The sequence below is a fragment of the Ambystoma mexicanum genome, chromosome 6q, assembly GCF_040938575.1.
Source record: "Ambystoma mexicanum isolate Mex_15411 chromosome 6q, UKY_AmexF1_1, whole genome shotgun sequence".
Classification (NCBI taxonomy): Eukaryota; Metazoa; Chordata; class Amphibia; order Caudata; family Ambystomatidae; genus Ambystoma; species Ambystoma mexicanum.
In genome coordinates, this window is record NC_090937.1 from 1320110862 (window position 1) to 1320138007 (window position 27146).

Below are 27146 nucleotides of genomic sequence, written 5' to 3' on the forward strand. Positions count from 1 at the left end.
GTAAAGAAGCAGATACAGCATACCACTTTGTAACACAATTCCCTGAGAAGTTCCATAAGAGTGTGGTGCTGGAGAGTGGACACGGACTCCGGAAGCATCTTCGTCATCCCAGTGGGGGCCAAATAAAGATTATAAAGAAAGTTGAGTCTGTGAAAACCTCCATAAAAGAATCACAAGTATTGCTGAGAACTGTGAGAGACATTGGGGAACCAGCTAGGAGAAGGGAGTCATTCTCCTAGCCCAAAGAGTATCCTGTAGAACTGTTTTGTTTTCTCCTGGGTTACAAAAAGCCCACAACGTTTATGGAACATTTGCTGTGAACAACCTGGGAGTATTTGGGCCACTTTACATCCAGTAGAAGGGAGTCATTCTCCTGGTTTACGAGCAGGAGCATAACTTTATACTTTATATTGTTTATTATAGTGACAAAGATAGTGTAGGAAAACTTTTTGACTGGGACGGTGCCTTTTGATTTGGACTTACACAGACTTCCTGAGGAGCACCTGGGTTTCTTTAGTTTAGGTAGGGAGACCCCATTTGTGTTAAGAACAGATAGATTTATTTTTCTGTTAAATAAAAGTGTATAGCAAACATCATGGCACCATTTGGTCAGTCTTGTCATTCCTTGTTGCCACACATCCCAAAAGCAATGAAGCAGGGACCCATGTGTATCCTGCAGGCAGGGCCATTCAAAGGACACCTGGACACATGTGTCTGTAGCATCATAGTCACATCTACATCCAACCACATCTTGTGACATGCAAATAATTAAACATGAAAGTATGCAACAGGTATGTGCACATGTTGCTGAGGACCAAGCAGCAATTCTGTTGGTCCAAACACAAAAAACTGTAATGTATGCCCCCTCATTCAGTGGCCTGGCAGATTGTCAAATGCAGCAAATTACCATGACCAGACATCCAGGCACATGAGTCAGCTTCATCCGTTGAGTGGATATGATGCAATCATCATTCCTTAATTGAACAACCTATGAAGGAGGTGTGCATGAATTTACCTTACGTGAGCTCAAAATCTTTATCTGGATTGTGTTCATGTATGAGCCCTTGCTGTCAGCATCTTACATTGCATGCACACAAGAATCCTTTGTCAACCAAAGCCGTCAGAGCTCAATCCTACATCAGTCCACTTTCGAGATGTGTGCCATGAGATACTTCCAGTGTCTGCATGAGGCTGCCTGCTAGTTAAGAATTGTGCAACACAGATGCTGTTAAAAGCACTAAAGTGCACTATTCGTGCACACTCATCCAGGACATTGTAAGTCTGTGGTACTGTTCACCCTGTGAGAACTCACCAGCAGCTTGGATATGGGCCTGAAGGTCAAGGACCTCCCCCTCTCATACTCTCCTCCTTCTCTCCCATTGCACTGGATGAGGTCTCTAGAGTCGTCACTCTATGAAAGTCTCCTCCAAACTCGTGCTCCCCAGAACTATCAAGGACAACATCTCCTCTCTTGCCCCTTCTTTGGCTGACCTCTGTAACCATTCCTTTGCCACTGGCTCGTTCCCACAACCCCTCAAGCACTCTCTCCTAAAAAAGCTGTCTGCAGACCCTTCTTGCCTGGCAAACTATAGCCCTATCTCTATCACCCCTTTCCTGGGCAAACCTATGGAGAAGTTGGTCATCCCCCAACTGACCCTCCACACAGAAATAGCTGGCTGCCTCCAAGACCACCTGTCCAGTTTCACAGCATCCAGAGGCATGGAAACTGCTCTCCTGAATACCCGTGAAGACCACTCTCAAACCTGTATTCAAACTCTCCCTCTTTTCTGATTCTTCTTGATCTATGTTCTGCCTTTGACACGGTCAACCATACCATCCACATAAATCGTCTCGGTGATACCCTAGGTATCACGGAATGGGTACTGGTGTGGTTGACCTCCTTCCTTTCAGGCCGACCCTCCCAAGTGCAATTGGGCCCTTTCCTCTCCTCCACCTCAGTCTCTACCTGTGACGTCCCTGAGGGCTCTATCCTATCGCTATGGCTCTTCAACATTTACCTTGCCCCTCTGCCCCACGTGATCTCCTCCTTCCCTCCTCACTTCCAGTGTTATGCTGATGTGACACAGCTATCATTTAAGCTTTCATCCTCTACCTCCTCTCCTTTCTCTCTCATACCTGACTGCCTGACTGCTCTTCAGGTGTGGTGCTCTGCTAACGATCTCCCCCTTAATGCCAGTAAGACAGAGCTCCTTTTCTTTGGGACGCCTTCTCCCTGTTCCCACCCCACTCTCTGGCCACCCTTCTTGAGTCCCCTCCCTTCACCCTCTCGTGAGACACAAAACCTTGGGGTCATCTTTGACTCTCTCCTTCTCTCCTCACGTCACGGACCTTGCCAAGAAGTTCAACTTTCAGCTCCAATATGATATCATATGATATTTTATTTATATCGCGCTCGTACACAGGTGTTTCAGAACACGGTCAGGCAAAGGGAGGGGAACAGGGAAGAAAACAAAAATAACGATCTTACTAGGTCCAGTGACATTGAGAACGCGCAAGTGCATGGGGAAGCGAAAAGGGGGAAGTGCATGGGAGGGGGGAGAAATTGGAAAGTGCAGAGCATAAGAGAGGACAAGATAAATAATAAGTAAATAAATAAATAAGGTGATCCAAAACAGTGGTAGGGCAGCCTGTGAGTGGCCAAGTGCAAGGTTAGTCAGATAGGGAGTATCTGATAAGTGCTGAGTCGGGGGGGCTGTATGGGTACAGATACAGGCCCCAGTGCAATGGGTGGCCAGGAGGCAGTGCAGGAGGGTGGCAGGAAGAGCAGGTACCTGGGCCCGAAGGGCAGAGGGTGGCTAGGTGCAGCATCGCCGAGAGAGAAAACAGATCAGCAGTAGAGAACAGGGGCAAAGGCAGAGGTGAAGAGGAAGGTCTTGAGGAGCTCCCGGAACCGTAGATGGTTCTCCTCAAGTTTCAAGGTGGCAGGTAGGCAGTTCCAGTGAGAGGCCCCCACTGAAGACAGAGATCTACCATCAGCTAGTTTCTTTGAAAAACGACTGACCCTGAGGGAGTTAGAGGTAGAGGAGCAAAGGGCTCTAGAGGGGAGGTATTTACGGAGGGATAGTTGAAGGAAATTTGGACCCAGGCCCCAGAAAGCCTTGTGGACAATGCAAATGGTTTTAAATTTAATCCTTGCAACCACAGGGAGCCAATGAAGGGATTTCAGAGCTGGAGAGATACGATCCCAGGGCTGGAGGCCAACAACAAGTCTTGCAGTCCTGTTCTGGATTAGTTTTAAAGGGCGGAGAGTGGAGGCTTGTAGATTTAGAAAGAGGCTGTAACAATAGTCCAACCAAGAGAGAATCAGAGCTTGGGAGACAAGGAGCTTCCGAGGGAAGGAGTGGAAAGGAAGAGTGCCTTTAAGGAGGTGCAGTGAGAAGTTTTTGGAGACATCAGAGATGTGTGCGGAGAAGGAAAGCGTGGAGTCAAAGATGATCCAGAGGTTCTTGGCTTCGCAGGTAAGGGCAGGAGGAGGGCCAACGGAGGCCTGCCAGCGAGTGAGGGGAAAGGATGGAGGGGGTGTACCAATGAGGAGGATCTCAGTCTTGTTGGCGTTTAAACAAAGATCATTTTCGGCACACTAAATTTGAATGCCCATTAGGCAGTCAGAGATGAGGGAAGGAGAGGAGGTGGCAGAGGGAAGCCTGAATATGAGTTGGCTGTCGTCAGCATAGCACTGGAAATTTGAGCAGAAAATGGAAACGCAGTAGACGAGAGTTGCCAGGTATTGGTTGAAAAGCCAGGGTGAGAGGTTAGACCCCTGGGAAACACCACAGGTAGAGAGGGAGATAGATGATAGGAAGGACCAAAGTTGTAACTGGGAGGGTCGATCAGAGAGAAAAGAGGTCAGCCAGGCCATAGCCTGATCGGTGATACCCAGGTTGTCACAGAGACGATTGAGCAGGGTAGTATGGTTGACCATGTAAAAAGCAGAGGAGAGATCGAGTAGGATGAGGACAGAGGGAATGTTAGAGTCAAGGTTGGAGAGCAGGTCTTCATAGATGTTCAGGAGAGCAGTTTCCATACATCTGGCAGCTCTGATGGTCATGGAGAGAGCCAACCGAGTCAGAATGAAGGTTAAGCTGAAAGATGGCAAGCTTTTCCAGGAGCTTAACCAAAAGGGAGTAATGGAAATTGGGCGATAGTTAGCCGGACTAGAGGGATCAGCTATGAGTTTCTTGAGGAGAGGATGCACAAGGGAGTGCTTCAGAGGGGAGTGGAAAGATCCAGAGGCAGAGGAGAGGTTGCAGAAATCGGCAAGGGTCAGAGCAAGGGTATCAATGTGGTACTTAATAGTTTTGGAGGAGCAGGGATGGACCTGTCTTGAAGAGGCTTTCATAGATCGGACTTGTCTAGCGACCTCAACAGGGGAGAAAAGAGGAAAGTCAGAGAAAGATGGAGGGGGTAGCTGAGGGTGGGTCAACAAGCAAGGTCATTTCGAAGAGCCTGAGAGGCGAGAGGAAAGGTGGATACTGCATCTTGGTTGGCCAGCTGCTTGCAGATTTTAAAGAGTTCGACCGTGTTTTTAGATGCCGTAGAGACACAGGCTTGAATTTGGACTTGCATCTTGGTGCATACAGAGAGACGGTATTGCCGTTGGAGTATGCGGCAGGCCAGTTTGTCAGAGGATGAGCAAGATGCTCTCCATTTCCTCTTGGCCGCCCTACACTTACGTTTAAGTGTAGCTAGGTCAGAATCATACCAAGAATTGCACTTGATTTTGGGCTTCAAATGGATCCTCATGACAGGGGCAAGAGCATCAAGAGTATCAGAAATAGAGGAGTAGAGGAGAGACAGAGCTGTGTCAGGGTGTGAGTCAGCCAGGAGTGGAGGAGGAGGTGAGAAGGTGGCAGCGAAAGCCTCGACTGACACACGCTTCATGGGCCATATCCGAGAAGGTGGGTTGCAGTCTTGGGGTAGGCTTGGCTTGAGGGGAGGAGATGAGAAGATGAGAGGAGAGGAGAGGAGGCGGCAGTGATCACTCCAGGAAAGAGGAGTGGTGAAGGGAGTAGAGAGGGGGAGGCCAGGGGATATCAAGACTTCAAGTGTGTGCCTGCAGAGTGAGTCGGCTGGAGGGAAGGATGGAGAGGGAGAGTTAATCGCAGAGGTCGCGAAAAAGCGCAGATGAGGAACAGAGAGAATTAAGATGGATGTTAAGGTCACCAAGGAGGAGGAGTTGAGAGGTAGAGGCCAGGAGGGTGGAGGAGAGGTCTGCACACTCAGAAAGCAAAGAGGTGAATTGACCAGGGGGGCAGTAGAGGGTAGCAACATTAAGGGAGTGGCTAGGAGAGAGACAAAGCCTACAGACAAGGCATTTGAAAGTGGAGTAAGTCTGAGTGGGGATGATAGAGGCAGGAATCCACTCAGGGAAGATCAGGGCTACATCCCCTCCAGGCCGGGTGGATCGGGGGCCAGAAAGGATCTTGTAGCCATCAGGGAGGAGAGTGTCAAAGCTTGTGACAGAGCTGGCCGTGAACCATGTCTCGGTAAAACCGAGGACATCGAGGTCAAGTTCTTCAAGGAGATGGCAGATGTTAGAGGAGTGTTTGACAGCAGAGCGAGGATTGAGGGTGGCAAGATGAAGAAGATTGTCAGCCACAAAAACCTTCTGGGAGGGGTACATATCAGAGGTACGCCCTGTGGAGGTGTGGAGGAAGTATGACATGGGGCAGAGGAGGGAGGAGAAAAGGGCAAGGTAGCCAAGGGAGGAGAGTAGGGGACAGCAGGAAATGAGAGGAAGTTGATGAGGCGAGGGAATTGCCTATCAAAGAGGCAGAGATTGGCCTGAGGCCTTTCACCATGACAGTGCCATTTAGGTAGACATTAATGATGACTCTGGATGAGTCAAAGGAATCCATACGCACTTCCCAGCTGATGCCACCATTAAAGGGAGAGGAGGAGACAGGACAGAGAACAGAGATCATATGAGGGGTGCAGAGATCTGATGAAGGAACGACAAAGAGGATGTCAGTAAGGGTTTTTCTGGCAGAAGCGCTGGAATAGGTATCAGCAATGGGGAGTCCTGGTTGGAGACCATGATATCCTTTTTAACTTTCTTCTTACCAGACTTAGTGAGAAGGGAAGGAGAGTTGATAATGTAGCAGTTTAAGTAGATAGGAGAGACAGATAGCACCATGGTCAGGTAGAGAGGGGGCAGTGGGAGAAAATGCAAGTACAACAGTAAGGAACAGTCACTAGGCTAGCAGGTTACAGTTGAGGTCAAAAACGAGATGAAACAAAAATGAAAACACACTCAAATTTGCTTACAAAAACAGACCCAGATTTGACTTTTTAAACACACCCAAATATGCCTACAAAAACACACCCAGGTTTGACTTTCTAAACACACCCAAATTTGCCTACAAACACACACCCAGGTTTGACTTTTTAAACACACCCAAATATGCCTACAAAAACACACCCAGATTTGACTTTATAAACACACCCAAATATGCTTACAATAAAAACAAATAGATTGACTTTCTGAACATTCTCCCTTTCCTCACATTCTCCCAGAAGCTCAATGACTCCAAGTTCTGGTTCTCACTAGGCTGGACTACCCCAGCAGCCTCTCCCACAATCTTCCTCTTTACTCCCTCCACCCTCTTCAACTAATCCAGAATAGGGCTGCAAGATTTATCCTTGGCCTCAATCCCAGAGATCACATCTCTGCAGCCCTAAAATCTCACCACAGGCTCTCAGTAACTGCAAAAATCGAATTCAAGACCCTTTGCATCATCCACAAGGCTGTCTGGGGCCTGGGACCGCTCTACAACCAGCTTTCTCGCCCTAAATTCCTCCCGGCTAGAATCATTCGGTCTTCTAGCTCCAACTCTCTTCAGGTCAGACTCTTCTCCAAGCAGAGAGTGAGAGGTAGATCCATTACCTCAGAAATAGCCTCTGGAATGGTCTACCCAGCCTCTTCAAACTTGAGCAGAATCTTCTTAAATTACAGAAACTTCTCAAGACTTTCCTTTTCGCCTCCTCTTTCCCTCTCCCATGCTAATGTCCCTCTGCCATTGCCACTGATGCCTGGCCTCCTATGACTCTTGCAGGGGCCAGGCCCTCCTCGGCCAGTCTCCCCCAGCATCCCTAACCAGCACTTGCCTTCGGGCTCCCTTCCCAGACTAGCCTGAATCTGGTCCTGCCAGTCCATTACACTTCTCTCTCTCACCCGCCCCCCTTTTTTACCCTGGCACTTGCCTCGGGACTCCCCTCAGCACTTGCTCATCCCCCTGGGCCCCGCACTCCGGCACTTCACCCCTCCTTTTTCCCCATCCCAGTCTTTCCCCCTACTGCCACCCCCTGCACTTTTTTGGTCTCTGCACCTACAGGGTAAAAATGACACAAGGCCTAGTATGACCGTTACAGTTGTATTTTCCCTATATCTCCCCTTTTTTGTCTTGTGGTGCCTGGAAACACCTGTGTATAGGCACCATGCAAATGTCCACACAGAAAATGTCTAATAAATAAAAGGACCTGGACGTGAAGTGCTGGTTTTGTCCTCTCCAGGATCCAGAGGTATAGCAGTGTCACTTAGTGGTGGCCTGCAGAGTGCACCTCCACAGTATCATCTGTCTCAAGGGCCTCCTTCGCCTTTGGCTCCAGATCCTTAGGTCCTCCCAGTGCTTCTTGGTGTTGTCCACCAAATGGACTGCCATCCCCTCCATGTTGATGGCAGCAGTGATGTCCATCCATATCTTCTGATGTCCACACATCCCACGTTGCTTCTTTGGATTGAAGAAGGCATCGTAATGGGCTAAGATGTGGTCACCCAGGATGCCACCTTCAACAGCAGAGAAGATGACAGCCCTCAGCCTCGCCACCTTGGGGGCGCTGGTTGATGTAGCTGACATAGTGCACCTGAGGTTGGTGGGGTGAACCTGGGCCCTGACTGTACTGTGGAGCTGTGATGGTGATATGGAGGTTTGGAAGTCCATGTATGGCAGAATAGGTGGTCACAGAACCTGACAGTAGACCCACAGAAGAACAGGCTATGGAGGAATACCAGGCACTCCAAGGCAGTACAAGTGGTAAGCAGCCCAATGACACAGTACCAGGCAGCAGTAGATGTTGATACTTGGAGGCAAAATGTGGCTGGAGGAGGCAGATAATCACACATGGCAGGAGGAACAGCAAGGCACAGGTGTCTCCACTAGATCCACAAAGAAGCACTGACAAAATCAGAGGAATGGCCCTATGCATGTACATTCTATGCCGCACGCAGCATGTGCATACGTGCATAATCCTGCAAATAGCCTGCTTACGTGATTCCAACCAGCATGTCCTTTTCCTGACATGTGCAGTGCCCGTGATATTTGGGGGTACGTAGCAGAATTTTTGGTGTAGGGGAGTACCTTGCCATAAATGGCTTACTTACTGCTTTGAATTACTTTTCCCCTTTACCATAGCATTACGTCATGAGTGAGATGTTTTCACAGAGAGGACAGGGGAGAGGGCAGAAGAAGGGCCCACCTGCAAAATGTGGTGGTGAGGCTACAAGTGCCCCAGTACCACCAAAGCCCACTAGTGCCAAGAGGGCCAGACTGCAGAGCAGGCATAGGCAGCACCCCACGAACAGCCACAGGTTAGGGAGAAGTGCCAGCAAGGAAGAAGCACTTCACCAATAAGAAGTTGCAAATCCTCAAAGATTGCGTCGACGAACACCATATCGACCTGTACCCTTGGGCTGGCAGTACACTTCTTGTGACCCAGCGGTGGAGGATGCGGCATTAGGTCACTGATCAGATAGATGCCTGTGTGGTGGCACATTGCCGAAAAGGTCCACAAGAGGATGTCTGACCTCACTAGGTGGACCAAGGAGAAGTTTGGCAGAAATGTGGCCTCTGCCCAGGCTACTGTTGAGGAGCTTACTCGATTTGAAAAGGTTGCCAGTGCCCTCGTCACAAGTGAGCAGGTGGTTGGCATGGGAGGCATGGACACCTCTGCTGCCAAATCAGGTGAGTGCCATGTGTGCCTGATATCTATGATTTCTTCACCACGTAATATGCTATCAAGTGTTATCATTGTTTTTTATGGATTTAGTACAGTTAGTTGCAGGCCTTCTATCCCATCCATGATTACTACAGTAATGCATCCGTGGTCACTTTCGTTACATGTTGTGCATCATAGAAGATGGATGTTTGATCTATGTTTCTGGTTGACATTGATCTTCCAGTTCACATTACTGTATACAGAAATATTTTGCGAGGCCAATACACCTATACGTGCCAATGGTCCGCAAGACACATGGCATTGGACACACTTAAAGTGTCCTGCTTGTTGATAGTGCATTGTGAAAGCAACATTTGGCTCACATGAATTCACATTACGCAGTGGATGATGTCAGAGTAATTCGTTCACTGGCCCTGGCAGGCAGTGGATATGAAGCTGCAATGCCAGTGACAAGTTGTTCTTGACAGAAGTTACAGTGGTTGGCTAAAAGATATTTTATAGGTAACATTTGGACTGTAAACAATATTGACTCGCTAGCTCCAGCCTTGGCAGACCTCTGCAACCTCTCCTTAATCACTGGAGTCTTCCTCACTTCTCTCAAGCACCCTCTTTTGCACACTCTGCTCAAAATACACTCTGCCAACCCTACTATTCTGGCTAAGTATCTCCAGATCTCCATCACTCCTTTCCTTGGCAAACTCCTGAAGACGTTAGCCATCTCTCAGATTACCCTCCACACTGAATCTTTTGGTTGTCTGCAAGCCCATCAGTCTGCCTTCAGAGCATCCAGAGGCACGGAAGCTGTTCTTCTGAACACCCGTGAAGACCTGCTCTGAAACCTTGACTCTAACTCTCCCTTTGTCCTCATTCTTCTCAACCTCTCCTCTGCTTACGATATGGTAAACCACAACATTCTGATCTCCATGAGACCCTGGCCATAACTGACCAATTCCTAGCGTGGCTTGCATCCTTTCTTTCTGACTGTCCCTCCCAGGTAGCAGTTGGTTCCTTTCTCACCGCTACCACTCTCTCTACTTGTGGTGTACCCCAGGGATCTGATCTATCCCCCTGGTTTTTCAATGCCTACATGGCCCCTTTGTGTCAGATTATATCTGCTTCGACTCCACCTTTCAGTGTTATGCAGATGACACACAGCTCTCTTTCAGGCTACCCTCAGCCTCTTCCTCCTCTGCACTCATCCCGGATTGTCTGTCTGCAATTCAGTCCTGGTGTGCTGCTAATGATCTCTGCCTTAATACCGGTAAGACAGGGATGGTCCTCATTGGGACCCCTGCTTCTGTTTTCCCACTTTCACTCTGGCTGACCACACTTTGTCCTGCACCCTCACCCACTAGTGAGGCAAAAAACCTATGGTCATCTTCGACTCTACTCTTCCCTTCTCTTCCCACATCTTGGATGTGTCCAAAAAAAAACTCCCACTACCAGCTACACATCCTCAGAGGTATTCTACTGTTTCTCACCTTCCCCCAGAGGCTCACTGTTTCCAGAGCCCTAGTTCTCTCCAGACTGGACTACTGCAACCGTCTCTTTCTCAAGCTTCCTACTGCTACTCTTCAACCTCTTGAACTTATCCATAACAGAACCACAAGACTTATCCTTGGCTTCAAGCCCAGGGACTGCATCTCTCCAGTGCTGAAATCCCTCTGTGGCGTCAAGAATCAAGTTCAAATCCCACTGCATTGTGGGATGTTTTTACCCATGCATCCGAGCCCTACCACAAAAACTGTGCAGTACTGGAATGGAAAACATCATGATGGCCAGAACTTCCCAGAAAATGCACAGGGAAATGCATGAAGAATAGGCTGCCACCCATGTTTGCCTATGTTGTGAGCACAGAAGGGCACAGAGCCTAAAACCATTGTAAAAGGGGCAATGCTGATTGCCAAAAGAAACCCATAACTGGTGGGAATTCGTTTTCTTCAGGTCAAACATGGCTAATTTATGGGCACAAAATGATTGTACTGCAGAACTACACCAATGCCATTTGTTGAACCTGGACAATATACTTCCATATAATATCTCTTGTTTGAAATGCTTGAATTCAAGACTGATCCAAAAAAATTGCATGCAGTACCCGCTTTTGACTGAGGGCGGCGCTAGCGGTCTAAACTCTGACAGGAAAACTGTATGTCAGGAGTTGCAGGAGAGGCCTTTACATCAAAGGCTGGGAGTTAATTAAAATCTTAACCACATGCTGTTCCCAGAAGACAATCTGATTTAATTAACAGGCCAAAGGCTGGGAAACCTCTCACCTCCAGAGATTCACACCAGGAGTTAGAATCTCACATGACCTCTTGATTGATAGAAGGCATACTGGCTGGGAGCCTCCTGGAGACCACACAATAGGCTCTTGCACTTGAATAGAATATGTTGATTTTGACTGTTTCCTGTCAACAAAGGCCTGCCTGCCAGAAGACACATGTGATCACTGACCCACCCAAGTCTTGGAGGCGGACTCCAACACTCTGAGAACTGAATTGAACGCACAATATATATTTTACAGAAACACTGATAACTCTTTGTAATCAAATGACAGGAATGTATAACTTTGAGAGGCTTCATTTAAAAAATGTACCTTCGATTCAAGCCCAAACTCCAATTTGTGTGATGTTCTGGGGCAAAACCCTGCTATTTATGTATACTACAGACTCTGTGTTTAAGCTAGAGACATGGGAATTTACTGGAGTATGTATGGACAGGCCGTGTATATGTGTATAATTTTTATTGAAAAAACAATATTGCAAAACCAGTTAAAAAACGCAAAATGTTGCCATTTCTGGGTGCGAGCTCTTAGGAAGAGCAGAGTTTGAACGGAGTATACCTCATGTGATATGTGATGGGTGCATGTAATTTCAAACCACTGTGTATCTATGAAATATGTCTTTTTGATCAAATATAGATTTGTGTGCAATTTGACAGGGGAGTGTCCTTTCTGCAGGCCATATAATGACATTGCTCTGACACTCCACTTCTTTTCCCCAATCAAGAGAGAAAGGAAAGCTTGACCACTGGGCAGTTGAGAGAGGGGCTGGCTAGTGATGCTGCACACACACCCACTTTCAAAAGACATAAAAAGAGCCACTGGAAGCTAGAGAGGACATTCAATTCCATTTGCTGCGGAGCATGCTGATCGACGACTTCACATCCAGAGATCCTACACTTAGACTTCCAAGCTAAACAGAGACTACAGAACTTTGAACCAAGAAGGCCCACTGCAAGCAAAAGTATTCACAGCCGGACTCAGGTGTTGATTCTGGCCTGAAACCCTGTGCCAGAAAGATCCAGAAGCAGTGCTGTACCCAGAGAAAGCAGAGCAGTACCCAGAACCAGAGGCCAGAGATCCAGAGTGACCCAGACCGCTGTTAGCAGAACCAGAGAGCTGATCCAGATCACTGTGAAGTGCCGAGACCAGAACCAGAGTCCAGTCCAAAACCTGACCAGATCCGTGGCGAGGCCTAATTCAAAAATATATTGTGAGTACCTAGCAGAACTCTGCAGAACCAATCTCTTAGTTAAAATAATCTAATCCAAACTATTTTAATCTAACCAGAACTGCCTCCTAACTGTCACCTGTCATTTTCTAGCTGCAAGCTGTAACCTGTCGCTTTGAACTTTTAAAATTTCAAATCCGAAAAACTACCTTTATTTAATCGTCCGTATCTCTGGAACCGTTCCTGCTAGGAACTTGGTTTAACTTTCCTCTGAAAGCTTAGAATCTCAGCTTTTCGCCGTAATCCCGATTCTCGCACTCGTGAATTTTGCCACGATTTGCGATTTGGCCCGATTTCTTTACTTGTAAAAAGATAGCTGCTTTTGCCTGAACTGCTAAATTTCGTCTGCCTCTTAAGAACCATCCCTGAATCATTGCTAGAGTGAGCCTGAACTCATATTAACTAGATACCACTCACCCTGAACCTCCTGAAGGGAATTAAAAGCATTTTCAGCATATTTCTCACTGCATTGTCATCATATTCAAAGCCTTTTGCCTGTGTTTCAAACTTCTGTAGTCTAAGCTTGCTGGGGTGAACTGAATTACATTTGATTGCATTTCTAAGAACTGTGTGCTCTCCCCTTCATTTACTTACATGGCATAAGTGGGGGAGTGGATTGCCAGAGAAAAGTGATTACATTGTTTTGTTGAAATCATATTGAGTATTTTCTGTATTGCATTTTCATTCAACATTGCATCCATCTGAAACTAGATAAAGCATTCTCTACCACCTTATTCTTCTGTTCCTATTCCCAAGCGTGCTACCTCATCCTTTATACTCCTGGGTAATCAAATCAGTTTATTGGTAGAACATTACCCATTGTTGTTAACTGCTCATGTTCTGAAGTGTGATATTAATTATTAATTTATTATAAAGTGTGATATATATATATATTGTTTACATTCTCAAATAGACCGTTTAAACTTGCAAAACAGAACTACTTCTTGGCTCAGTGGGGTCAGGGGGGTTCCAAGAGAGGGGTGTTATATAGGGGTAGTCATCCAGAACTCATGAACTGGACATAAAGATATATCAATAAGGGTTTCCATTCAGTATCCCAGACTAGGCATTGACTTAGCTGTAGTGCTGGATTGAATCCTCTTACAGCATAGTCCACAAGGCTTTCTGGTACCTGGGCCACTAATTTCTACAACGCTCTTCCTAAATACTCTACTTGCAGAGCCCTCCGCTCAGCCTCCTGTAACTCTCTGCGGGTGAGTCATTTTTACAAACAGAGATTTGTGGGTAGATCCTTATTATCTGGTGTCTCCCTCTGCAACAGCCTAGCTGCCTCTCTCCATCTTGAGTCAGACCTCCTTAAATACCGGAAACTCCTCAAGACATTCCTCTTCTCTTCCTCGTTCACTCCCCCTCTCCCCTGCTAACCTCCCTCCTCCTCTCTCTTGATTTGCCTCCTTTGTTCTCACCCCCAACCTGTTCAGTCAGCTGACTGGCCGCCTGGTGCACCTTCAGAGACTCCCAGGTCTCAGGCTCTCCTGCCAGTCTTGCACTTGCCTCCGGGCCTTCGCACTCTGCCTTGCACTACTGCACTCGGAATGCGTTCCATGAGAGTGGCACCCACTCTGCCCTTAAAACCTGCCCCTGCTGGACTTGGTGCACTTGCCCCCCTCCTCCCTCACGCTTAATTCTGCGCACTTGAACAACCTTTAATGTACTATGCTTAGCATCTCTGTCTATCATGTCCTCCTCTATATCCCCTCCCTAGTTGGCTTTGCCTGCATAGGAGCATTGTTTACCAACCTTTTGTCTTGTATGTTTTTACCCCTATTATTGCTGTTAGATCATTCAGAATCTTCAAGGCATAAGAATTACTATGATATCTCCTTGTTCCCTTCCCTGAAGCGCTTTGAAGCACTTCACGTCTGTATATGCGCTTTACAAATAAACAATTACAATTACAATTCAGTGGTCATGCAAGTGCACACTGGTCATGTCCATGTTGTAGTCTCCTCACGCATGTGAGCGTCAGTGACTACTAATCTGGCCTTGGGCAATCTGGCAAAGTGGGTGATGGCTATGGTGGCAACACAAAATCCTGCATGTAATGGGTGAGGCACTGGAAGAGATAGCCAAGGACATCTGTGACCTGTGTGCTGTGAGGCCTATGAGACTAAAGTGATGTGGGGTGCATTTAAAGGCCCTAAACAGAATTCTCTTTCATTTGAAAAAACACATTTAAACTCTGCACCAAAAATGGCTTGTGCTTTGCTTTCCCTGTCACATGAGTGGCAAGCAGTTGAACCCTGCACTCCCAAAAAACGGCTGTGCATTGCTTTTATTTCACTTGAATGACATGAAGTTAAGCACTGCATCAAAAACTACCTTACTGTACTTTCCAATCACATGAGGGGCAAGTATTGCAATCCTACAACCAGACACAGCTTTTGCTTTTCTTTTCACTCTAACATCTGCTCTTTAAAACATTGCAAATGAAAAACGGCTTGGCTCTTTCTTTTATTCAGTGTCAAATCAAAGAACCCTGTGAAAGGGGGCCTACCCCTCATTGTCAATGGACCGACAGCAAATGCCAACTCACTCACAAAGGACTAACTAAATAAGCCCGTCACATGCAAGATAGGAGTTCAAATATTGCAAAGGAGAAACAGCATGCACACGTGTACAAATAAATCAAGAAATTACTTTGAAAGGATAGCTTTGCTTGCACAGAAATGTCAATGAAGAATGTTGTGGGGAGGGGGTTGACTAAGCAATGTACAATATGTTTCCACCCACAAGACTTCAATCACCTTGGAAGACGCTCATAATACCGGAAAAAAACGTTTTTTAGCTCAGGCAGTAAACTTCTTAATTGAAAACCCTGCCCTCCACTGGTGAATCAGCCTGCAAGGACATGTGATGTACTGAGGGTGTTATAATTCCCTGTTTGCCAGACTGGAAGGCAGGGGCTCAGGGATTTCAAGGAAAGCAAGTGTGGCTAAAATCTTTACTGGAGGGTGTGAGTTCCTCCTGCACCCACTACCAAGGACAAACGGACAACTTCAAAGGGGGTAATCAAAATCTCTGGTCACCAGCTGTGTGGGATAAAGCACCCCTCCCACAGCAGGGGTCAGATCTTCCAAAATGACATTAAAGGATTGAGTCCATTTTCAGGCATTTTTGTAACAATTAGAATGAGAAATAAGTTTGTTTTATGCTATGTTTTTATGTAATTTCCAGGCGGTTTTTAGGAGCTATGGTGCATTTTTCTAGGACTTTGGGGACTGAAATGGCCAGTTAAGGTTAGTTTATGGCTGCTCAGAAGATGTGACAAGTATGAGATTTGATGGAAAGATGGAAGGTTAAATTTGGAATATACTTGATCATTTGCAAAGTCATAACTATTATTTATTTTAAGAAAACAACAGAAATGTACCAAAGGGCCATGCTACCATGTATGGAGTTGGCGATCGGCTTACCGAATTCCCTATGACCCCCTCAAATGGTATATCTAATGGATATATATGGGGCTAGTAGAAATATGAAGTTATGAGCCATAACTGGGTTTTTGTCAAAAAGTGACCAAGAGAACAAAGAAGGGTAGTAAAATGCCAATAGACCGATGGTGCTCTTTTCCCTTGCACCAATCATGCCAGGGAGCTAGGGGAATGATAAACTGTCCAATCCTAGGTGGTAGGGTTAATTATAGAGTACCCACCCTAGATTGTAAAGTGAGTGATGTCATTTGGGCTATATAAGGGGGACTGTAACTAGGTCAAGAAAATCCCAAACTAAGGCTTCTTTTGTAAGTAGCAAATAATCCCAGCCCTAAATTTCATAAACCCTTACTTTTTGTACCATTGCACCCATTGAAAACTTATAGAAAACCCTACTGTGCTGGACGGACTGGACAGTAGCCAACCAGTGGTTTGCTCCACAGCTGCTGTCACTGAAAAATCATACGCAAAATACTGCCTACTATTAGAACAGATTGAACACAGCAATGATGAGCTAGCCTTAAATTGGCAGACCGTTCTGCGACTTCTACATTATGTACCAACTCTGCGAATGATTGAGTCAAATGACATACAAGTTGTGGATTTCCATAAAGCAAAATGGAATGACACTGTAAGATTATACATTGACTCAAGAATCGTGTGTAACACCTTACTGGAAGCAGCTCCGGTGCTAATCTCAATGGGCGTTGACATTAGTGAAACATGCTTGATGAAAGCACCTGCAACTGAGATTATTGAAAATAAACAGAAAGAAGAAACGAGGACAGACCGAATCGTCCCTGAAAGAACAGATTCCTACATTCAGCCTTGGGTAAAAAACAATGCTTGCTATGCACATTCAGGAAAATCCATCATCAAGGAGTCTTCAGGAAAAAATCTTTTAATATCCAAAACACCCTCGACTCATCCAACTGAACAAATCAAAATATCTTTTGCTCAAAACTTGAATACCAACATGTCTTGGAAAGCTATAAGGAAAAGAAAACTGGGACTTAAAAATTAATTTCTCAAATATTCATGTGTTTGATATGGAGGTTCTTGAAAAAAACGTAAAAAATGAGAAGCGACGTTAGAGCGTGCTGCAAGAAAGATGGGCGTGAATACATCCATAAGACCAAAGCCATAAAACAAGCCTATAACTTATCGGGCTCACAAACCACTCTGCTGGCAAACATGGTAACAGAAAACGACTGGGTAACTCATTACAAGTCCTTGTATATGAAAAAAAAGTTCCTTACAAGATCAGACAATTCCATTATTGGAGTGCCTGGACCTGAAATTCACATAAGACATCCACGAGACAATCAACAAATTAGGCACATCTCGAGCTCCTGGCCCGGATGGGTTTACAAACTTTACTCTTAAAGAAAGCCCTGAAATATGGGCAGACCTTTGTTATGCCTTGTTTAAGAAAAACACCACTGAATGTGCAACACCGAAGTCTTGGAAAAATGCAATCTTTGTTATTGTGTTTAAAAAGGGCAATAGGTCTAATTCTAAAGATTATCGACTGATTGCACTACTCGACGTCTTCAGTAAGGTTTACGCCACACTGTTGAAAAATAAATTGATAAGTTGTAGTGCAAATAACAACTACTTCGACTAGAGACAAACTGGTTTTGTCAAGGGGGTTGGCTGCAGTCTGAATCTTTTTATTGTTAACATCCTAAAAATGGAAGCAATAAGATCTTGGCAGAAGACTTACCTAGCAATAATTGACCTGTCACACGCATTTGACAGCATAGACCGTGAACTGCTATGGGATAAATTAATCAAGTGGAAGTGTCCGCCGAGTCTTTTTGCCGCAATAAAAGAATTGCACACCAACACAGCTATTAGAATCAGACTCGATCGATCTGGAAAACGTGCCGCCCCAATAGAAACGCAGTGCAGAGTCAAGTAAGGCTGCCCTCTCGCTGCAATTATCGTCAGCTTATTCATTTCGGACATTGACCAAACAATCAACAGCAGAGTATCCTTCTCACCTAAAATCAATGGCTCACATGTAAGTCATTTGCTCTATGCCGACGATCTAATTTTGTTAGATATAACACCAATTGGCCTACAAAGGAAACTAAATGCCCTTGCAGAGAATGTGAATGTGAGCGGCCTAAGCATTAATGTAGCCGAATCTGAAATATTAGTGCTTAGGGACCTGCAAGGCTCAAAACGAGATAAGTCGTTGAGCTTCCATTGGCACATAGACAAAAGACATCTAAAGTCCATAATGAACACGAGGTACCTGGGGATGCAAATCAGTTCTAGCTTGAATGACGCTCCTTGGGTCAAAAGTACAAAACAGAAATGTCGACAACTCACTAGCCAAGCAACAGTGCTAAATAAAAAATACGGAAAATATTCATTACTCCCTGTCTTGGCCTTCTTCAAAGAAAAAGCGGTTCCAGCCTTGACATACGGCGCAGAATAAGCCCTTGGTTGTCCCTTTGAGCTATGGGACACACTGGAAAATATTTTCTGGTCAAGAGTACTTGGTTTACCAAGAGGCATTCCGTCAGCATGTATACAATACGAATTCAGCCTAATTTCCATCAACGCAAGAGTGTGCTGGAACACACTCTTGCTTTTCTGGAAAATAACTATGGAAGCCATCTTGCCACAGTTTAAGATCCTGGGAAACCCAGAAAGTAAAAACCATAATTCGATGTTGGCCCTATGGGTACAACAAAGTAAATCCATACTAGGGGACCTGAACGCCGATATCGATATGTTACACACCAACCCGTTGTGAAAAAAAGACTATGGAGAAGAGACTGCTGTGAGACAAGTGACCGCAGTAGGTTGTACACTCTCACGAAAATATCCCCTGCGAAAAAAGAGGCGTAAACGAGATCCATAGTGCCTGGAAGTTATTTCCTGACTGGAAGAGAAGGCATCTCTATATGATGTTTCTGCTGATGTTTAAAACAAGAGAAAAAACATACTTGTGGCCAACAGACAAGGCAGTATCAAATCAATGCCGACTGTGCAATGCCGATAAGGAAACACTAAAACACCTTGTTTTATTCTGTACAGTTCTTAGAGAGGAAAGAAAACTTCACTTCGATAAATGTATGATGGAAAGGCCAACAATAAGCGCCGAAGATTGGTGGCAAATAATGTTTGACGAGTCAGATCACAAATTTACCATAGCACTAACTTTCTTTTTAGAAGCAATGGTTAAATGCCTAGAAACACAAGATGAGCTGGGATGAAATTATTTAACTCTAATTGGCCTAACTCCTTTCCAATAATCATAGTATTTTTTCTTTTTTTTAATTATTTTTTTGTCTTAAGAGAGTGTTTTCAGTGTCACACAATGATGTTGCCTGTAACCTTGCCATGTACCTTTACGTTTTTTTCTTGCACTCGTTTTTAAAGGTTTGTAAAAACCAAAGAAAAAAGAAAAAAAAAAGAAAACCCTATTGAAAAATCAATTGGCAACCCATTGAAAACCCAATTGAAAACCTCACATTGCTAGTGTAATTCAGTCACCTTCCCATAGAAGAATCTGTGTTTAGCCTGCGTATGTTAGCATATTCCCTTCGGTAAACCTCTCAGTGTCTGTGTAAATCCTTAGCATATTCTTAAGTAAATCAATTAAGTCCCCCATTGATTTCACGGTACAAGTTGGTTAAAATTCGAAAATGAACCCCCTTGTCCCTGGTGTATTTCTTTAATAATTAAAGTCATTAAGTAGTGCCTCAAAAGCATTAGTCTCCTTGTGACTGAAAACCAAATGTGCCTGTGTAATGGGTGCCTTACCCCACAAATTCCTATTTGCATCTGTCCCCTTGAAAACCAAAAACCATAGTCCCATTGAGAGCAATCCCTTTTGTCTACAAGTCCATTTGTTATGTGTCTGGGTCTGTGTCAATGAAAACTGATTTTCTTATTCTGAGCTATACCCCTTACCTGCGCTGCCTGTCATTGTAAATCCAGTGTAAAATGAATTTCCATTTTCGTTTGTATTTTTCCTTTTGCATTTGATTTCTTCCCAAAACCTATTTTACTTTATTTCCAAGTTTCCTTGGTGTGCTGATTAGTAGTCTCTAAGCGTCCTTATCTCCTCAAGTGAAGCGACATAAATTTCCTTTCATGCAGTCCCATAGCAGTTATGAGTAGCCGTGTGAGTAATAATCAAAATCCAATACTGCAGTTTTGCTCCAAAAACGGGTTTTCACTTTCTGTGCTGGCCTCCAATCTTGGGGTGGTGGGCTTTACCCAAATCGTTTTTTCTCTCTCTATCCCTACTTCTGGCCACTGCCTCCCATTCAAAGGAATCAAATTAGCTAATGTTACGGGGTGATTGTTGCAGGGGGGGGTTCTTAACCATTTGTGTTATTTCTTTCTAAAAATTGCTCTTTTCCTATGTTGCCATTAAAGATTGTGAGAATTATAACTGTATATCTTCACTGAATTGTTTTGTAGAGATTAGTGCTATTGTGTACCACAACAGTAGTGGCTGTACAATTGTTTGATTTTCCTTTTCCATTAAATAATACATCAATAAATATCTATTGATACACACCGGCCTGATTCCTGGTCCATTGTGACACAGGCTGTTTGTGGAGGTCAGGTGCGAGACGGGTTGGAGGCCTATTCAAATAAAAGAACCTGTGGTTTATTAAAAATAGACAGCGCTTTATTGTACGCCACAATCATTGTCGGGGAAGGAGTCCCTGGCTGGAGTGTGGTGTGTAATAAAACCGTGACAGTGAGGAAGACTTCCTCTAAGCTTTGATTTACATTTGCTGGGGTCCCAGACCCTTCTTGTATGTCCATTGGTCTTATCTTCCCCATGTTATGGTGGACAGGGTCCAGACCCTTACCTGGTGGCCAGTGGGTTTCTCTTCCCCACTGTTATGGTGGACAGGGTCCCAGGCCCTTCCCTGGTGGCCAGTGGGTTTCTCTTCCCCACTGTTATGAGGAAGAGGAAGTGGATGCTCTCTTGACCATTCCGGAGTCTGTTAGCAGTATGTCTCCTATGAACCCAGGTAAGGATTGCCTGCGCTTCACCTGCCTGCGGCCCCTCAGCCCCTCCGAGTCTCCTGTACCACCCTTCTCCTTCTTTCGGGATTCAGTATGTCACTGGGGATTCCAGTGATGGCAGTCCGACTTCTCGGCTAGCTCAGCTTTCCCTGTCTGCTTCTGTGGCTCTGCTGCATCTCCAGCTGCTAGGTCGCCTGACTCTTCTTCCCCTTGGTATCGTGCACGGGTCCACTCTTGAGGAACCCTGTTAGGACACACGCCGCTCACCACTGTCGTCCTCAGTTACTCTACTCCCAGGGTCAACAACCAGACTTTGGATTTCCCTTGTGGAAAATTCTTTGTGTCTGTTGATTCTCCCAGCAGGTGCTGCAGCTGAGCTCCATGCTGGGATTGATGACTTTCCTAACCCATTGTTGTTTTTTATACAATGTAGCCTGTTCTTGAGGGGTAGGCTGTCAAAGTCCTTTGTTACTTTTGACATGTTGATCTCTATGCCTCCTCTGGGCCACCTCGTCTTGGTACCAGTATTGGGAGCAGTCTTTGTGTTTTCTTTCTTCTTCCTTGTCTTGGTGCCTTCAAGGCCATTTCTTTCTTTTGCATCACAGTATTATACGGTTCTGCTTTCAACAAGAAGGTTGGGGATGGAAGGATGGGCTACAGAATGTGGAGATGTTTTATTATTCGCTGGTCTAACCCCAAGATGTTCGCCCTTGTCCCCAACAAGGGAGTTCCTCCCCATGAGGTACTGCTGAACTAAACCACCCATAGCGGACTATTGGGTAGCAGCCTCACTCACTAGCCTCATGAGAAGGGGCTCCCCTTGGGGAGATGTGACTACACCTTGTGAATCGCCAAAGATAATACATGACATTGACAGGGAGAACACAAGGAAATTGCAATCTGTCTGCCAAGTGTCCTTTCCGTCTTAATTATTACCTACCATATGCATTTGCTTGTGGGGCCAGGCATAGTGAATAGCTTGTGGGCATTGAAGGTGAACAATGTTTCTCTGCCAACAGGTTTGTCTTGCACAGCATCTGTCATTGAGCGTAGACTCGACCCTGTAACACGTTAGGCCAGGCACCTCCTACAGTACATCTACAGTAAATATCTGTATCGTCTTCGACATGCACAGAGACTGGACAAGTGTTGGAATGCACACACCTGTCAACCGTCCATTGGTATAGAAATAGTGGCCATCCTCCCATTGTGTGAGTACTGTTGCAAATACTCTTAAGTTGCATCTTGTATTGTACATGTTATTCTGCCTGTGGCAGAGGTGGACCCACCTATTTAGTGATGTACAGGGACATGTAAGAAGGGACAATGGGAGCTGGGAGCCTGTAGATGGAAGGTTCATTGTGTAGTGCACAAAATGTTTCTCCTTTGGCATAAGGCATTCTTGCAGTTGGATGAAGAAGTCAGGATCTATACTGTTTCTGATGTGGTGGGGTGAGCAGAGGGACTCGTCACATTGTCACAGAGTTTTTTTAGAATGATTCTGTGTTTCTGTTGCTGTTGTTTCTTATGATATCAGTGTTTCAGATCCATGTGTGTAGTTAGTTCTGGGCCACAAATGACACATGTGTTGGAGCCAATGACATCCAGTGGTAATTGTAGTGGTTCTCATGAGTTGTCTTTCACTATGTTTGGCCGGTGTAGGATTGTCATATGGCAAATGTGTGAGTTCATACCAGGGGTGTTGCTGGGTCTGGAAAAGATCTGGGGCTATGCTAATGTTGGAACTCTCAGGACTTGGGGCTGGCTAGCCTTTTGGTTGTAGAACCTGATCTTCTATCCGGCGCTACAACCAAGAGACCCTGGTCTATAGCCCCCTCAGGTACCCCCTAGCAACACCTCTGGTTCATACCAATGGGTGAGCCCTGCAGCTGTTCATTTGTAACTCCAATTGGGTGGTGGTTGCCGCACAACAGCAGAGACATTTTAGGACATCTTCCTCTACACATATTGGCTGTGCTGTCATAGAAGGATGACCTGGAAATGGTGTTAATGTGATATTCATAAGGCAGGACACACCCTTCACCATTAGTGGTGTGGGAGTTGGCACAGTAAGTTCTACATATAGGTTTGATTTGTCAGTGATATGTTGAGACATGTGTGGATGTTCATGTGTGTGTGCTGGGTTGTGCATTCTGTGTATGATGTGTCCTGGAGGTCTTGCAGTGCACTTTGTTATTCATGGATATTTGGACACAACCCTTTGAGCAAGCTCTATCACAACGTAAAACCAAATGTGCCGTTATATAGGGCCTGCCAGTGTTATATCTAAGCATTCTTTTGAGTGTCTAATGACTTAATTGCCTCTGTAAATAAGCTACTGGTGTAATATAAAATCTCTTAATGTGTGTCTTCAGCCAGCTGATTTTAAAAGCAATATCATTGTCATTGCCTTTGTTCCTTGCACTGAAGCCCTGTCTTAAACAAGCAAAGCCAAATGGTGTACATGCGTATAGGTATTAAACAAGCATTAACCAGGCACTGCCATCATATGCTCAGGTATTCGCACTGTTTTCCAGCTGTTCCCATTTTATGGCCAGGTGGTACCCTAATGGCAGTGCCTGGCAAATGCCTATTCGTGCCTAATCAAAAGCTGTTGACTATGCGAATGCATGTTTGCTTTAGTTTGACTCTCTAAGTGAACGTGTATATGCCCAGATGTGGTTGCCTTGCTTGCCATGCTTAGGGAATCAAGCTGCACCTCACTGAGTTGGTCCAACAAGGCCCAAACTGAAAATGATAAGGCTAGGATGGCAAGTATGGACTAGTTTGAGATCTTCACATGCATACTTAATCAGTGTGGCTCCGACCTAAAAAGAATGTATTTTTGTCTGTGTGGAAGTCTAGTCTACTCTGCCAGAACGTTTCATGATTCATACTATGATTCATATGTACTGACTTGATAACCTCATACTGTTTGAGTAGCTTAACAGAGTTAGCATGCAAATAGAATACATCATGTGTACTGTGGGTCTTGTTTGGAAAGAATGATGCAAATGCTGGGTGCTGGGTGTTTAAGCAGTGCCAGAAATGAAACATGAACACCTGTAAAATAACACGAGAGAAAAGCGTTTCATATAATGTTGTGGGCAAAGTATAAAAGGTGTACAAAAATAAAAAGCAGTATTTAAATATTTCCTACAGAGTGCAATCAGAGGTGGATTTAACATGTGGACAAGGGACAAATGCCCATCCCCGTCCCCCCTGCTCTTCCTCTCTCCCCTCAAATGCAATCAGGCATGGCTGCACAGGCCCTCCCAGTGAGGTCTGATCGTTTTAATATGTCTCAGAAGCAGATTATTTACAACCCGAAAGTGATTAGAGATGAGAAAAGGTAAACAAGCATTGATCATTGATGTGGCTCATATTCCTTAAAATTAAACAGGGTTTTAACACACTATTTAATTGTGTTGGGTGATTAGAAATTAATGCGATACAGAACAAGCTGTGTGAAATAATGTCTGTGAGCCTCATTACAAGTTTGGTGGTATCCCTCCGGTAAATCTGGCGGGATACAACCAAACGGAATTACCGTTTCCAGCACTTGGTCTGGCACAAGAGGGTCAGAGGGGCAGAAGAAGGAGCCAAGCATTGCCCGGTGGGTTGTAGAGGCGGTGGACGCAGGGGTCCATTGTGCCTTTTCCCAGGGAGCAGGGCAAAGGGACAACCCATTAATCTGTGTTTTGGCAGGAAGAGCCAACAGGGGGATGACTGGAGGTGGGGTGAAACAGGGGCAAGTTTCGTAGGGTTGTGAACACCCAGTGGTGAATAGGTTGTTTTTATTAATGGTGTTTTGAAAGGTTAGCTTTGCCTCCACTGACCTCTGACAGTTGTTGGCTGGGCCAGTGGTCAGGGGTGATTAGCAATGAAAGGGGAGCATGTACCATGAGAAACGCCAAGGGTGTACCTTTGTCTCATTGGTAGGTCATGTATGTGGCAGCTGGATGAGTTTGTGTCTCCCATGAAAGGTCAGGTGGCAGTGGAGGAGGGCTACCTCAGATGTGGGTAACTGGCACAGGGAGTGCCAAAGTAGAAGAATGTCAACCCTGAGGAGGATGGTGCAGACACATGGAGAGAGGAGAAGATAATGGGAGCAGGATGAGTAGGTTGGATTTGCCATGGAGATTGGTGATGGTGAGGGCCTTGATAGGGGGCTGAAGTGCTAACAGAGGTTGTGGGTCCTGTGTTGATGGTGCATGGGATCATGAGGACACACAGGGCGCAGTTGGCATTAAGGTTGGCAGTGGTACATCGGGGCTATGGGTTTATGAGTAACATGATAATGAGTTGTAGACACATGTGCCACAACGGTTCATCTGTAAGGAAGAAGGTGTGGCTCTGTTGAGCAGGAGGGAGAGTGGGTGTATAGGCAGGCTGCCAACAAACAAGGGCACAGATGACAGATAAAGTGATCCAGACCTGCCAGTGGTGGGGGCAGGGCAGCAGTGGCCGAGTGGAGCTGCACCATGGTTAGAGACAGAGGCAGAGGCATCGGGTGGTATGCCCACTCATGCCATGTGTAGTGGGTCGGCCAGTACCCAACCAGGTAGGAGCAGAGATGTTTGGGGGTCCCCCAGTGAGATGTGGAAGAGACAGTCACTGGGTGTGCAGTGGTAAAGGCTGCTACATGATTCGTGAGGGGGTATTGATGGATTTATAGGAAAGGCCTGGCGATGACTGGGGGAGGTACAGGGCATTGAAAATGGTTACATAGTGGAGATGGGGTAAATAAATGGAAGTGGCAGGGGTAGGGATCGGATAAGGGAAGTGGGGAGAGCGTAAGGTAGGTTGACAGGTAGGATGGCTGCGCAGCTGTTGATTTTCTCCATTGTAGGAGCATCTCCATAGCAGTGGTGAGTGGAGCAGGACCATCAGCAATGGTGAAGAGGGAACCAACATTAAAATGGCAGTCGGCTGAGCCATTTTATTGCACTTGATGCATGCAACTCAACACATGTTATGGAGCCATAATGCCTGGGGCTGGCTTTTGAATGTTAAGAATTTGGGGCGTCTGACATAGAGGCATTTGTTCCTACTTGACATGAGTGAGGACGTGGTGTTTGGACTTTTTGGCAAGGATGTCAATGAGGCAGCAGTGTACTTGTATGACTTGGGAAGGAAAGCAGTACTTTCCATGCACCGCCTCATCTGGCATACCAAATATTGTTGCTCGTGGATGGTCGACTCTGGCCTCTTCCTTCTCCTTCCCCTTCCATGCAGTAGTATCACTGCAAGCAATGCAGGATGCAGCATTGTGGCAATCTATAGTTGGTTGGGATTGCATACGTGGGGTTTCATAGAGCTTTTATGATTTGCATCGGATGGCGATAGGATTATTCTCCTTTGCAGTTAACGTGATAGCGCTATTGTTTCTGTGAATACGGGTTACTTAGCGCTTGATTGGACGTGTTTGTAGTTTGTACGGTGCCTCCCTCCACACACCCATGTTATTCCTCATGTTCCTCCTTAAATGAGAATATTTGCCCCCTTTTCCTTCTTTGCGCTGGCCCCTGCCGAGTCCGGTCTGTGAATCAAAAAATGGTATTTGGCGTGGAGCTGAATGTACTTTTGCGGTGCAAATTCACATTGTGCCACGCTAAACTTTTTAAAAATTAGGCTCCATCCCTTTAGCTGCAAATCTGTATTTTTATTCCATTGACATGCTGCACGGAGTACATTTTGTGAAGGTCATTACGATATTCTGCATCTAATTTATTAGAGTTGGATTTCATGTGCATCCAGCATCATTTTTGGAGACCTTGAAACAGTTTTGATGGCCTGATGTTTTGGATACTTCTGAGAAAAAGGTTTACGGTGCAACTGTGAAGCTCTTCAGGGAATTTTTCCCCCGTCCCAATGTTGCCTTAATCCTAAACATTTATCCCAAAATCACTCTTGGCAAGTCTTTCCCAGCATCCTCCAAAACCATCATTTTCACATCAAACGCTTTCATCTCCTGCAGAATTATGTGCAGCATGGACTCATATCGTCCCTGGATGTTCTGTCCTCCAAAATTACCTTGTGAGCTATTCGTTATTTGAGAAGTTAATGAGTGGACAATTTGTTCAGCCTTCAATGCCGTGATCTTAACATCAGACTTTCCTGAAGAGATTGGTCTAAATGTCATTTGTTTTAATGCATCTCTGTCTTGTTTTAGGAATGACCGACATCAGAG